Genomic DNA, 12,336 nt, shown 5'->3' on the forward strand with positions numbered 1-12,336 from the left:
CTTACCTGACTAGTTTTTTGGACTTGGTTGCCCGCGAGGCCTAGACCCCCTGCCCAGCCTTCCCTACCTGCCCTGCGGCTGAGCAGTGTGTGGGCTGGCCTGGGAGCCTGCCTAGTGAGTGGAGGCCTGGAAAAAGGTGCTGTGTGGACCAACTGCTCTGTTAGCTGAAAGTGTAAACCCTCTTCTTCCTGAAGCCACAGGACAGAAAAGTAGTCATTGTGAGGGAAAGGACAATCCCGTGGTTGAGGTCCCTCCCCAAGGGGTCGAGTACACGCAGGAGACATACATCGGCACACATACCCATGTACTGCCCTGTGCCAGGTGCAGTAAGGAGCAAGGGTTACAGAAAGAATGGGACACAGCCCTTGCTCTCAAGGAACTCCCAGTCCTTGGGAAAGGTGTGGCTTACCTTCTTCCAGCAAGCTGAAGACCAAGCTCCTTCCCTCCCCGGAGCAGTGGGATGGGGCTGATGTAAGTCTTGTTTAGGACAGGCCAGCCAGCCTGCAAGCTGAGGGCTGGGAGTGGGCCCAGATAACCTCGACTCCACCCTGACTGTTGCCTCTGCAACCCACGGCTGATGCCCTCATCCCTGGCACCTTGACCTGCCCCATCTCCAACCTAAGCTACCCAGGTTACCTCAGCAAACCCCCACAGGCATAGGGGAGTGAGTCAGAGCTCTGGGTCTCTCATCAACCTTTGGTTCCCACACCCAGGGACCAAGATGCAGGTTGGGTGCTTCAGCTGAAAGAGGAGCCACCAGGCCTCTCTAGCAAGAGAAAGACAGCTAGAAGCCAGACCTCCAGAGAGAAATTTTCATCTAAAGAGTTAGGCAATTGTGAGGCCAACAGACCAGGCTGCTTGCCCTGAACTCAGTCTGCTGGGAAGGTCACTTTATCAGCCAAACAGGGTCAGTGAAGAAACCGCTCCTGGGAACTGACACTTTCCTTGTGAAGGGTCCTGCTTTTCCTTTTCTGAAGCGGTTCCATTTACCCAGGGTCTTGAGAACGGCCCTCCCTGCCACCTCCCCATACCTCCCACTGGGGGCCTGGGGTGGCCCTGGCTGCACTCCCAGGGTGAGTCTGGCAGAGCTGGGACAGGCCCCAGAGAAATGTACTGCAAGTCAGAGCCTGTGCCAGGATGAGGGGGCCTGCCCACTCCCCCAGTCACCTCCCAGCAAGGGGTTCCCCCAAAGCTCCTCCCAGATATGCACAAAAGGGGCCGCTACCCTGTGTCTCCAGTGGGGGCCGTCCTAGTGGTGCCTAGACGGCCGCCTCTGACGTTGCCCTTTTAAGAGCTCACCACCACCCCCCAACGAGGGCGGGGGTGCGGCAGGCAGGTTCCTGTTGCAGAACCCCAGCAAGTGCGGCTCCCCATCTGCGGAAAGGAGACGGAAAGCCAACCTTGCCAGTTCTCAATCTCTAAGTCCCCGGACCTGCGGGCAGAGGTAGGGGGTCCCAGCGACCTCTGATTCTGAGAAAACCCCGTTTTCTTCTAGAGGGGAAGTTCCTCATTTGCGCTGTTCTCATTGGTTGGCGGGTGAGCCCTGCATTTTGGAGAGCGATAGGGCCCCTCCACAACAGAACCAGGGCGTCCCTCCCCTGCACAAACCTGCTGTTAGAAATGGTCTGGAAAATTATTTTCAATGAGGTGTAAATTACTGATAAGGTGCTGTGACCCTTCTGGGAGACTTCTTTTCTTTTTTTAACCCTAAAAAAGGGAAGAATTGAGCTGCCATTTAGAATGTCTTCTCTTCCTTCCATCTTGTCTTAGAGAGGGAAAAAAAGAATTTTTTCCTACTCCTCCAAAACCAGTGCTTGTGTACTTATGCCCCGGATTTGGCCCCTGTTCAGAATGCCTGAGCCCCTCTTCTACAGCCAGCTCTCTCTTCAACCTGCCTCTCCTGAGCCTCCCCTCCCCACCCATTCCCCTCAACCACCAACCTGCTCACACTTCCCATCCAGGCTTTGCTATCGAATTATGATCCCAGTCGGCTCCTTTCCCTCAAAGAAAAATAAGCCCTGGACACTTGTAGGATCTGTGACCTCATCAACCTCCTAGTACCCACCTCCTCAAAAGGAAGGTGGAATGTTCCATACAGTGGGAACAGCATAAGGGAGTAGGAGGAAGGCCTGAATAGTTGGAGTAGAGGGTGAGGAGGGTTGGGTTGGGGCCAGAGAAGTGGTCTGGATAAGAAGACAAGGCTGCCCCTAAAGGCTGGGTCCGTGGGGCTCTTGCCTCTCACCTGCATGCTCTCTCTGCGTGTGCTCTCCTGCTGTACATCCCAAATCTGTGATCTCTCATCACACAACTCTGGCTCTGACCCACCTACCCCTAATACACAGTGAGCATCTCCACCACGATCCAAACTGTTAGGTCTAACCCTCTATCCGATCCTCTGCCTCCACCCTCCTCTGGATAGTCAGGCACCCAAAACACATACCTGGAAGTCTCGCCCTGGACCACTCCCTCCTCTTCTCCAGCAGCCAACTTCTCACAGTGCCACTCTCTTCATTACCCAGATCTGGCTGCTTGGCAGCCTGCTCCTCAGCTGCAGTGCAGACTCCCCTCCTTCTGGACTGTTAAAGCCACCTCCTGCCGGTCTGCTTGACCCCAGCCCCTCTTTCAGACACAGCCTTCCCACTGTGACAGATGGTGCAGAGACTCCTGCTCCCACTCCACCCCCAACCCCGCCCAAACACTTCAGATGGCTCCCTCCACCTATGAAATAAAGTCCAGACTTCTCAGCCAGATCCAGATTCCTCAAACTGTGGCCACAGTTCAGAATAGCAGGCTTCTCTGCCCACTCCAGTACTCTTGCCTGGAAAATCCCATGGATGGAGGAGGCTGGTGGGCTGCCGTCTGTGGGGTCGCACAGAGTTGGACACGACTGAAACGACTTAGCAGCAGCAGCAGCTGCTCTTCTTGTCTCTTGCTCTAGCCCCAGGGAACTTCTCACCTCTCCCAGGACTGACATGCACTACACCCTCCTTATCTGCTCCTGCTGTTCCCACTGCCCCATGCCTTTCCTCTGGCCTGTCCCTGGAACTCTTCCTTCTCCTTCAGTTCAGTTCAGTTCAATTGCTCAGTCATGTCCAAGTCTTTGTGACCTCATGAATCGCAGCACGCCAGGCCTCCCTGTTCATCACCAACTCCTGGAGTCCACCCAAACTCATGTCCATTGAGTTGGTGATGCCATCCAGCCATCTCATCCTCTGTCGTCCCCTTCTCCTCCTGTCTTCAATATTTCCCAGCATCAGGGTCTTTTCCAATGAGTCAGCTCTTCGCATCAGGTGGCCATAGTACTGGAGTTTCAGCTTCAACATCAGTCCTTTCAAGGAACACCCAGGACCGATCTCCTTTAGGATGGACTGGTTGGATCTCCTTGCAGTCCAAGGGACTCTCAAGAGTCTTCTCCAACACCACAGTTCAAAAGCATCAATTCTTCTGCACTCAGCTTTCTTTATAGTCCAACTCTCACATCAACACATGACCACTGAAGAAACCATAGCCTTGAATACACAGACTTTTGTTGGCAAAGTAATGTCTCTGCTTTTTAATATGCTATCTAGGTTGGTCATAACTTTCCTTCCAAGGAGCAAGCATCTTTTAATTTCATGGCTGCAATCACCATCTGCAGTGATTTTGGAGCCCAGAAAAATAAAGTCAACCACTGTTTCCACTGTTTCCCCATCTCTTTGCCGTGAAGTGATGGGACTGGATGCCATGATCTTAAGTTTTCTGAATGTTGAGCTTTAAGCCAACTTTTTCACTCTCCTCTTTCACTTTCATTAAGAGGCTCTTTAGTTCTTCACTTTCTGCCATAAGGGTGGTGTCAGCTGTATATCTGAGGTTATTGATATTTCTCCTGGCAATCTTGATTCCAGCTTGTGCTTCCTCCAGCCCAGCATATCTCATGATGTGCTCTGCCTATAAGTTAAATAAGTAGGGTGACAATATACAGCCTTGATGTACTCCTTTTCCTATTTGGAACCAGTCTGTTGTTCCTTGTCCTTCCCTTTCAAGGTGGTTCAAGTGCTGCCTTCTCTACAAAGCCTTCCCTAACTTCTTGCACCCTCACACAGATATTAATGAATAGGGCACTTGTCTCTGTCTACATTGGACTGGTTGCTTCTTGGGGCCAGAGCTGGAATCTTGTCCATCTGTGTACTTCTCAGACTTAGCCCAGTGCCTGGAGCAAGGCTAGGGCTGGAGAGGGCTCTCTCTTCAGCCTACTCCAATTTATTAATAACTAAGTTATTGCAGATGTTGCTTTGGGACTTGCTGGGCACAGCTCAGCCCCAGGCTCCGTCTCTTCCCTTCTGTGCTCAGGAGCCAAATGTGATCTCAACTGGATCTTAGATAGACTATACATCTGTATGGAATCTGCAAACAGCACCAGCACTGTTGATTGAAGCTATCATGGGTTAAGGCATCCAGTGCCATCTTTTGAGTCCCCAAGAAAATCTATCTAACTTGTCTGGGACATCAGGCTTGCAGCTCCTGACTGCAGCTAGCATTGGGAATACATTTTTGTGATTAACGTGAATGGGTTCAGGGCTGTGCAAAAGGAAACCTAGAGACTCAACTGGCTTCCCAGATGATGGCTCCAGGAATGACACCTGGTCACCCCTCTGTTCCATTCACCAGTTCCTCCGTCCACCCATCCATTCACTCATTTGACTAATATTTACTGAATGCCTGCTACATATCAGCAGACATGTTAGATCCTAACTAGGTGTTTAAGGCAAACATGTTCTCCTTGCTCCTGGAGCTCACAGCTAGTAGGTAAGACAGACGTTAACCAAGTAAATTAATAAATAAATACGTACTTGTACTACAAATTTCAATATGTGCCATAAAGGAGGGGACATTCAATACCACCATATTCAATAGCTAGAAGGAAGCCAGGGTGCCCAGAACAGAGTGAAGGGGAAGAAATAAGAAGAGCCTGGGGCATTCCATCCCGAGCTTTGTGGACCCCTGTGAAGCTGGGTTTTATTCAAGGCACAACCAAAAGGTCGTGCCAGGTGTTTAGGAAGGGAGCCACACGCTCAGATTCAGACTTTGCAGTGTCACTCGAGAAGGACACCACGAGGAGTCCTTTCATCAGAACCGTCCGGAAAGTGGCACACTCAACAGGAAAACTAGCCTGAACTTTTCAAACAGTCAATACCACAAAAAAAGAAGGAAGGAAGGAAGCTAGCGAGGACGGATAGAGAGAAGGAAGGAAACTAAGGCAAGGTATGGCCAAACGTAATGCATAAACTTCTGGTTTAAAAGCACAGCCATCAGAGTTCTGTGAGGGAGTCTGAATTGGACTGGACACGAGATGACACAGGCATCATCCTGTTCCTGGGTGTGGCAGCGGTCCCCATCCCACAGGGCTCTGACTCAGGCGCTGGAGGGTGGGAGTCCATGATGTCTCACTTTCACTTCGTTCTCCAAACACTGAGAGAAAGCAGTGTCGATGATTATTGAAACTGAGTGGAGAGTGTCTAGGGGTATGTTGTACCATTTCAGCCATTTTTCTGAATGCTAGACATTTGCCAAGACAAAAAATTGGGGGAGATGTTTTTCAATCTAAAAAAAAAATTGTATTAATTAAAAAAGTTTAAAAGATTACTTAGGCGACTGAGTGGTGACTGGTTTGGAGGGGGAACAACCTCAGGAAGATTCCATACAACCTGAGCCGAGCACCCCCTGAGTGCCAGGCATGCAGTGGGGATGCTCAGAAATAGCCCACCATGGGGGGGCACAGTTCTTGAGGCGCTAGCCTACTGTGTTTCCTCTTTGCCTGGCAAAGAAATAAAGCCACTCTTTGCTTCTCCTCTTTAAAAAAAAATAAAGAGCCCACCCTCAAGGCACACATCCTCTAGTTTCGAAGAAAAGTGCAGGGCAGCCAGCTGGGCACACGGGCAAGTGTGGACAGGAGAACGTGCAGATCCCAGCCCGCCGGAGGCTGCCGGCCCGTGGTCCCTGAGCAGCAGTGTCTGGAGCTCCCTGAGGCCAGGCTTGCCCCTCCCCATTTCTGTGCACTTTGTAGAGCAACAGCCAGGGCTTCTCCCCACCTCTCTCCTGACAGAGCAACTGTCCTGCCCACCCATCGCTGCCATTGGCAGCCTCCCTCCCCACCCCTCCTCCCAAGCAGGCCACTGCGCCCAGATTTGAGCCCATGAGTTCACCAGGTTCTTCCCAGTCTGGCCCTGTCTACCCTAGTGTGCTGGGCCACAACACCCACCCTGATCTTATTAAATTTTTTGGCCATGCAGTGTGGCTAGCAGGTGGGATCATTGAACCCAGCCCAGTAGTGAAAGCACAGAATCCTAACCACAAGACCAGCAGGCAGTTCCCACACCCAGCCCAGTCTTGGCTTCAGCCAAGGTGACCCTCATTTCATTCATTCGTGGCTTATACTGCTTAATCTGGAGCCGTATTGCCTGGGTTCCAGTCCCAGATCTGCCCAGGTCTAGCTGGGTCACCTCAGAGAAGACCCTTAACCTGTAGGTTAAAGGAAGTTGCTGATGAATTTCTCTGGCCAGGAATGCAATTACTGATTTTTTAAGAGGCAACCAAGTCCTACCTCCTCCAAGAGGCCGTCTGAGATTTCTTCAACCCTCCTTGCTCCCTCTTCTGAATTCCTTTAGCCTTTTCTGTCTTGTCTGCTCCTGGACCACTTCACTCATGCTACTGGACCACTTCACCCATGCTACCTTGTTCAGTTGAGAACCACGTCCAATGCACGTGTGTATTTTCCAGGCTCTCCCTGCAGGTCACTTTCCCTCCTGAGGGCTGGCCTAGATGATCAGTAATTTCCCTTTGAACCGACTCCAAGATATTGCTGCACCTTGGATTTCTCCCATGTGGGAGGGAGATCTAAAGGTTCCTTAAGCTGGAAAGTTCTATGAAATAGGCAGGCCTTCCCTTAGGGGTCAAGGAGGACACCACCAGGACAAGCCCTAGTTTGAGACTCTGTAATGCTTAGACAAGGTTTCCCAGGTGGCTCAGTGGTAAAGTACTTGCTTGCCAATGCAGGAGACATGAGTTCGATCCCTGGGTCAGGATGATCTCCTGGAAGAGGAAATGGCTAACCCACTCCAGTATTCTTTCCTGGAGAATCCCATGGACAGAAGAGCCTGGGGGGCTGCAGTCCATGGGATCGCACAACCACAAGGCTGCACAGAAGACACTGAAGTTTCCTTCCTGCTTTGGGGAGGGGGAAGCTGCTGAGGGCATAAGAGCAGGTTGGAGGGACAGCTCTGTCCTGTGTCCCTGGGAGCAGGGTGGGGAGACTATTTGCCAAACTTGCCTGGAGATGAAGGAAGGGGTTCCTCACATCCCCAGCTGGTCTGTCCTTGGGCAGAAAGGCTGTTTGCAACGAAGAGGGCTTCCTAAGCTCATGTTGCCTCAGCTCTAGGCTCCAGAATCAAGCTCCTCAGCCAAGGCTGCCATGCTCTCCCATCCAGCAAGCTTATTTTAGTACAGAGGGAGAGAGATGAATGGAGGGCTGCAGTTTCTCCGTGTGTTGGCTTGGGCCTTCAGCAGAAATGAGTCTCATTACCCAACCCCAATTCAAGGGATAATTACCAGATGGTATAATTTCCGAGCATTCTCCGCACCACATGGCTATTAGGTGAAGAGCAAGATGCCCACGCAGCCCCTAGATCCTCCCAAACCACAGAGTCAAAGGGAGCCTGGAGAGGCGGAGCCCCGCAGAGGCCACTTAAGCCACCTTTTCTCTCTGGAGCCTTCCTTGGACTAGAGAAGAGGGCACTTCCCTGAGCTGGGGGTTCCCTGCCCACTTCCTTCTCCTCCTCCCATCCACCACCATGGCCAGGAGTGTAGGCTCACCCTGATGCCTCTTGCTGTCACCAAAGCTCATCGCCTTTCCTCTTCCCCAGGGAGAAAGAAGGAAGCTGATTTCTCATTCTTGGCATTACCCTGTGGTCACATGAGGTTGCTTGGGCCTAGAGGCCCGGAGAGGCGATACCCGGGTCTCTTGCCGTGATGCACGGAGAGTGACACTGATGTGGGCAGAGTGCCCTGTTGGAAAAGAGCGAGCATCTGACCCAACGCTTTTCAGCTGGGTTCCTCCAGACCCTCAAGCTCCACAGGGGGCCCAGCGGGGATGGGCAAGACCCTGACTCCTACTTCAACCCCACAGCACATATTTTTTTTCAGATTACTATTTTTGAAATTTATTCTTAGTTGGAGGATGATTGCTTTACAGTGTTGTGTTGCTGTACAACCATGTGAATCAGCTATAAGGGTGCACATATCCCCTCCTTCGTGACCCTCCTTCCCAGCCCTGCCATTCCACCCTCTAGGTCATCACAGAGTGTGAAGCTGAGCTCTGTGCTATGCATCTGTTCCCTGCTAGCTATCCATTTTACACATGGATATATGTGATATATGTCTATGCTGCTTTCTCCGTTTTTCAGCACCCCCCTTCTCTTACTGTGTCCAGAAGTCTGTTCTCTATGTCAGAGTCTCTATCCTGGCTCTGGAAAAATGTTCACCAGTACCATCTTTCTAGAGTCCTTATGTATGTGTTAATATATGGTATTTGTTTTTTCTCTTTCTGACTTACTTCACTCTGTATAACAGGCTCTAGGTTCATCTACTTCACTAGAACTGACTCAAATGTGTTCCTTTTTATGGCTGAGTAATATTCCATTTTATATATGTACCACAACTTCTTTATCCGTTCATCTGTCATCTAGGTTGCTTCCATGTCCTAGCTATTGTAAATAGTAGCAGGACTACTTTTATCTTGCTTATCATCTGGGCTTCTACTTTATATTTCAGTGAAAAAGGGATTCTACTGTTAAATAAAAATTTGAAGTTATTGAGCTTATTCTATCCCATCATTTTACAGAAGGGAATTGGCACAAGCATTTGACCAAAGTCACACAGCTAGACAGTGGTGAGCTGGACCTCCTCCCCAGGCCAGCCTTCATACCACTGGCCCCAGCCCCTCGCTGCTCACACAGTTGGCCCTGGGCCTCTGGATGGGGTATGAGAGAGGGAAGTCTCTTTGGATCACCCTCCACCTCCCAGTGCCTGGCCCTACTTCAAGGTCCGGCTTCCATGCCTGGCCAGGAGTCCTGGAATCTCCCACGCCCCTTCAAGTGGCAGGACCAGTCTAAAGCCTGCGAGTGGAGAGGTTCCGGAACCCTGTGCCCTGGGCAGGATTGTTTGCAGTCACAAAGCTGAGGGTGGAAGGAGGGGAGTGGCAGCTGGATGTGGATGGGGAAGTGGAGAGGGGGCAAGAGGTCATCTCTCTGGACAAGAGGCCCTATGGGGCAGTGAAAACCACTGGTCTAGGACCCAGGAAGCTTGAATTAAAACTTGGTCCCACCCGTCTCCAGCCTTGTGATCCTGTATAAGGTTCACCCTCTGTGAGGCTCAGAACCTGCTAATATTAGCATGCTTATACCCACTGGCTTTTGCTCTGACATTCCAAGCCTACCTCCCCCTGACAAGCCTGGGTGGCCTCCAGGTGGAGGTTGGGGTCATTCTGCAGTGCATTCTGCAGCTGGACTCCAAGGGGCAGCCTGATTAGATCACAACTTTGCTGAGGGGCAAGAAGAGATAAGAAACCCTTCCTCAGCAATCAATGCAAAGAAATAGAGGAAAACAACAGAATGGGAAAGACTAGAGATCTCTTCAAGAAAATTAGAGATTCCAAGGGAACATTTCATGCAAAGAAATTTCTGTCCTCGATAAAGGACAGAAATGGTATGGACCTAACAGAAGTAGAAGATATTAAGAAGAGGTGACAAGAATACACAGAAGAACTGTACAAAAAAGAGCTTCACGACCCAGATAGTCATGATGGTGTGATCACTCACTTAGAGCCAGACATCCTGGAATGTGAAGTCAAGTGGGCCTTAGAAAGCATCACTATGAACAAAGCTAGTGGAGGTGATGGAATTCCAGTGGAGCTATTTCAAATCCTAAAAGATGATGCTGTGAAAGTGCTGCACTCAATATGCCAGCAAATTTGGAAAACTCAGCAGTGGCCACAGGACTAGAAAAGGTCAGTTTTCATTCCAATCCCAAAGAAAGGCAATGCCAAAGAATGCTCAAACTACCACACAATTGCACTCATCTCACACGCTAGTAAAGTAAGTCTCAAAATTCTCCAAGCCAGGCTTCAGCAATACGTGAACTGTGAACTTTCAGATGTTCAAGCCGGTTTTAGAAAAGGCAGAGGAACCAGAGATCAAATTGCCAACATCCGCTGGATCCTGGAAAAAGCAAGAGAGTTCCAGAAAAACATCTCTTTCTGCTTTATTGACTGTGCCAAAGCCTTTGACTGTGTGGATCACAATAAACTGTGGAAAATTCTGAAAGAAATGGGAATACCAGACCACCTGACCTGCCTCTTGAGAAACCTATATGCAGGTCAGGAGGCAACAGTTAGAACTGGACATGGAACAACAGACTGGTTCCAAATAGGAAAAGGAGTACATCAAGGCTGTATATTGTCACGGAGCTTATTTAACTTATATGCAGAGTACATCATGAGAAATGCTGGGCTGGAAGAAGCACAAGCTGGAATCAAGATTGCCTGGTGAAATATCACTAACCTCAGATATGCAGATGACACCACCCTTATGGCAGAAAGTGAAGAGGAACTAAAAAGCCTCTTGATGAAGGTGAAAGAGGAGTGTGAAAAAGTTGGCTTAAAGCTCAACATTCAGAAAACGAAGATCGTGGCACGTGGTCCCATCACTTCATGGGAAATAGATGGGGAAACAGGGGAAGACTTTATCTTGAGGGGCTCCAAAATCACTGCAGATGGTGACTGCAGCCATAAAATTAAAAGACTCTTACTCCTTGGAAGGAAAGTCATGACCAACCTAGACAACATATTGCAAAACAGAGACATTACTTTGCCAATAAAGGTCTGTCTAGTCAAGGCTATGGTTTTTCCAGTGATCATGTATGGATTCGAGAGTTGGACTGAAGAAAGCTGAGCACCAAAGAATTGATGCTTTTGAACTGTGGTGTTGGAGAAGACTCTTGAGAGTCCCTTGGACTGCAAGGAGATCCAACCAGTCCATTCTGAAGGAGATCAGCCCTGGGATTTCTTTGGAAGGACTGATGCTGAGGCTGAAACTCCAATACTTTGGCCACCTCATTCGAAGAGCTGACTCATTGGAAAAGACTCTGATGCTGGGAGGGATTGGGGGCAGGAGGAGAAGGGGATGACAGAGGATGAGATGGCTGGATGGCATCACTGACTCGATGGACATAAGTCTGAGTGAACTCCGGGAGTTGGTGATGGGCAGGGAGGCCTGGCATGCTGCTATTCATGGGATCACCAAGAGTTGGACACGACTGAGCGACTGAGCTGAACTGAACTGAACGGGGGTGGGGGCTCAGGATGGTCACTGTGTGTTCCTGAGGAAGTGGAGTGTCTCTTTGGCACAAGGGGGAGGATTTATACTATTGAGCAGGGCCATTTTAGCTCTGTCTGACCCAGACCAGTGGAGGGGAAGCAACAAGGACTCTTATCAGCATCCAGCCTTTTGGAGGGAGGTGCGTCAGGGTGGGCACTTGTCCTCTGATAGTCCTTCAAAAGGTTTTGAAAACCTCTGAACATACTTAGGATTTGCCACCATTATTATCATTTGCTGTCTGGCTTCTGATTATTAATTCCTTTGTAGACTGTCGTAGGAATCTGGCCCAGGGGCAGGCCTGGCGTGGGATTGGCATGGGCGAAGAAGGTCAGTAATGCGCGAATTCTGTATCACTGGTGCGGAGGAGGGCGCTAGGTGGGGCCCACCTCCTTCGGTGCGGCTGGCGTCGCCACTTTAAGGCAGTGGCGGCGCGAGCAGGTCTATGGTAATGAGGCGCCGCCGCCGCCGCGGCCGCTCTGCAGAGCTCGCCCGCCCGCCAGGGAAGCGAGGGAGCGTGGGGCTGGGCTCGGGGCCGCGGCGATAGCAGCTGCGGCGGCGGGGACGCGGGGCACGAGCGGCCGGCGGGGGGGCCGTCGGAAGCTCCCGGGGCCGGGCCGTGGTCCGGGGGCTCAGCTCCGGGAGAGCAGGTGGTCTATCCCGCGGGGGCGAGGGGCACTCAGAGGATCTCGGAGCGGCAGGGCCAAGGGCGCGCGGGCCCCGCGGGCGCCGCGGGCGCAGGTGGCGAGAGCCGGGTGTGCTAGTGGAAGCGCGGCGCCAGCCCGTGGTGGTCTGGGTGACCCGGCGCGGGCCCGACTTAGGGATCGGTGGGAGCCGGGGCGCGTGGGAGCGGGCAGCGCCGGGCTCCGGTGAGGCATCAAGGAGCAGGCCCCGCGGGGCGCAAAAGTAGCCCCCGGGGACTGGCGCCCCA

This window comes from Ovis canadensis, chromosome 1 (assembly GCF_042477335.2).
Source record: "Ovis canadensis isolate MfBH-ARS-UI-01 breed Bighorn chromosome 1, ARS-UI_OviCan_v2, whole genome shotgun sequence".
Classification (NCBI taxonomy): domain Eukaryota; kingdom Metazoa; phylum Chordata; class Mammalia; order Artiodactyla; family Bovidae; genus Ovis; species Ovis canadensis.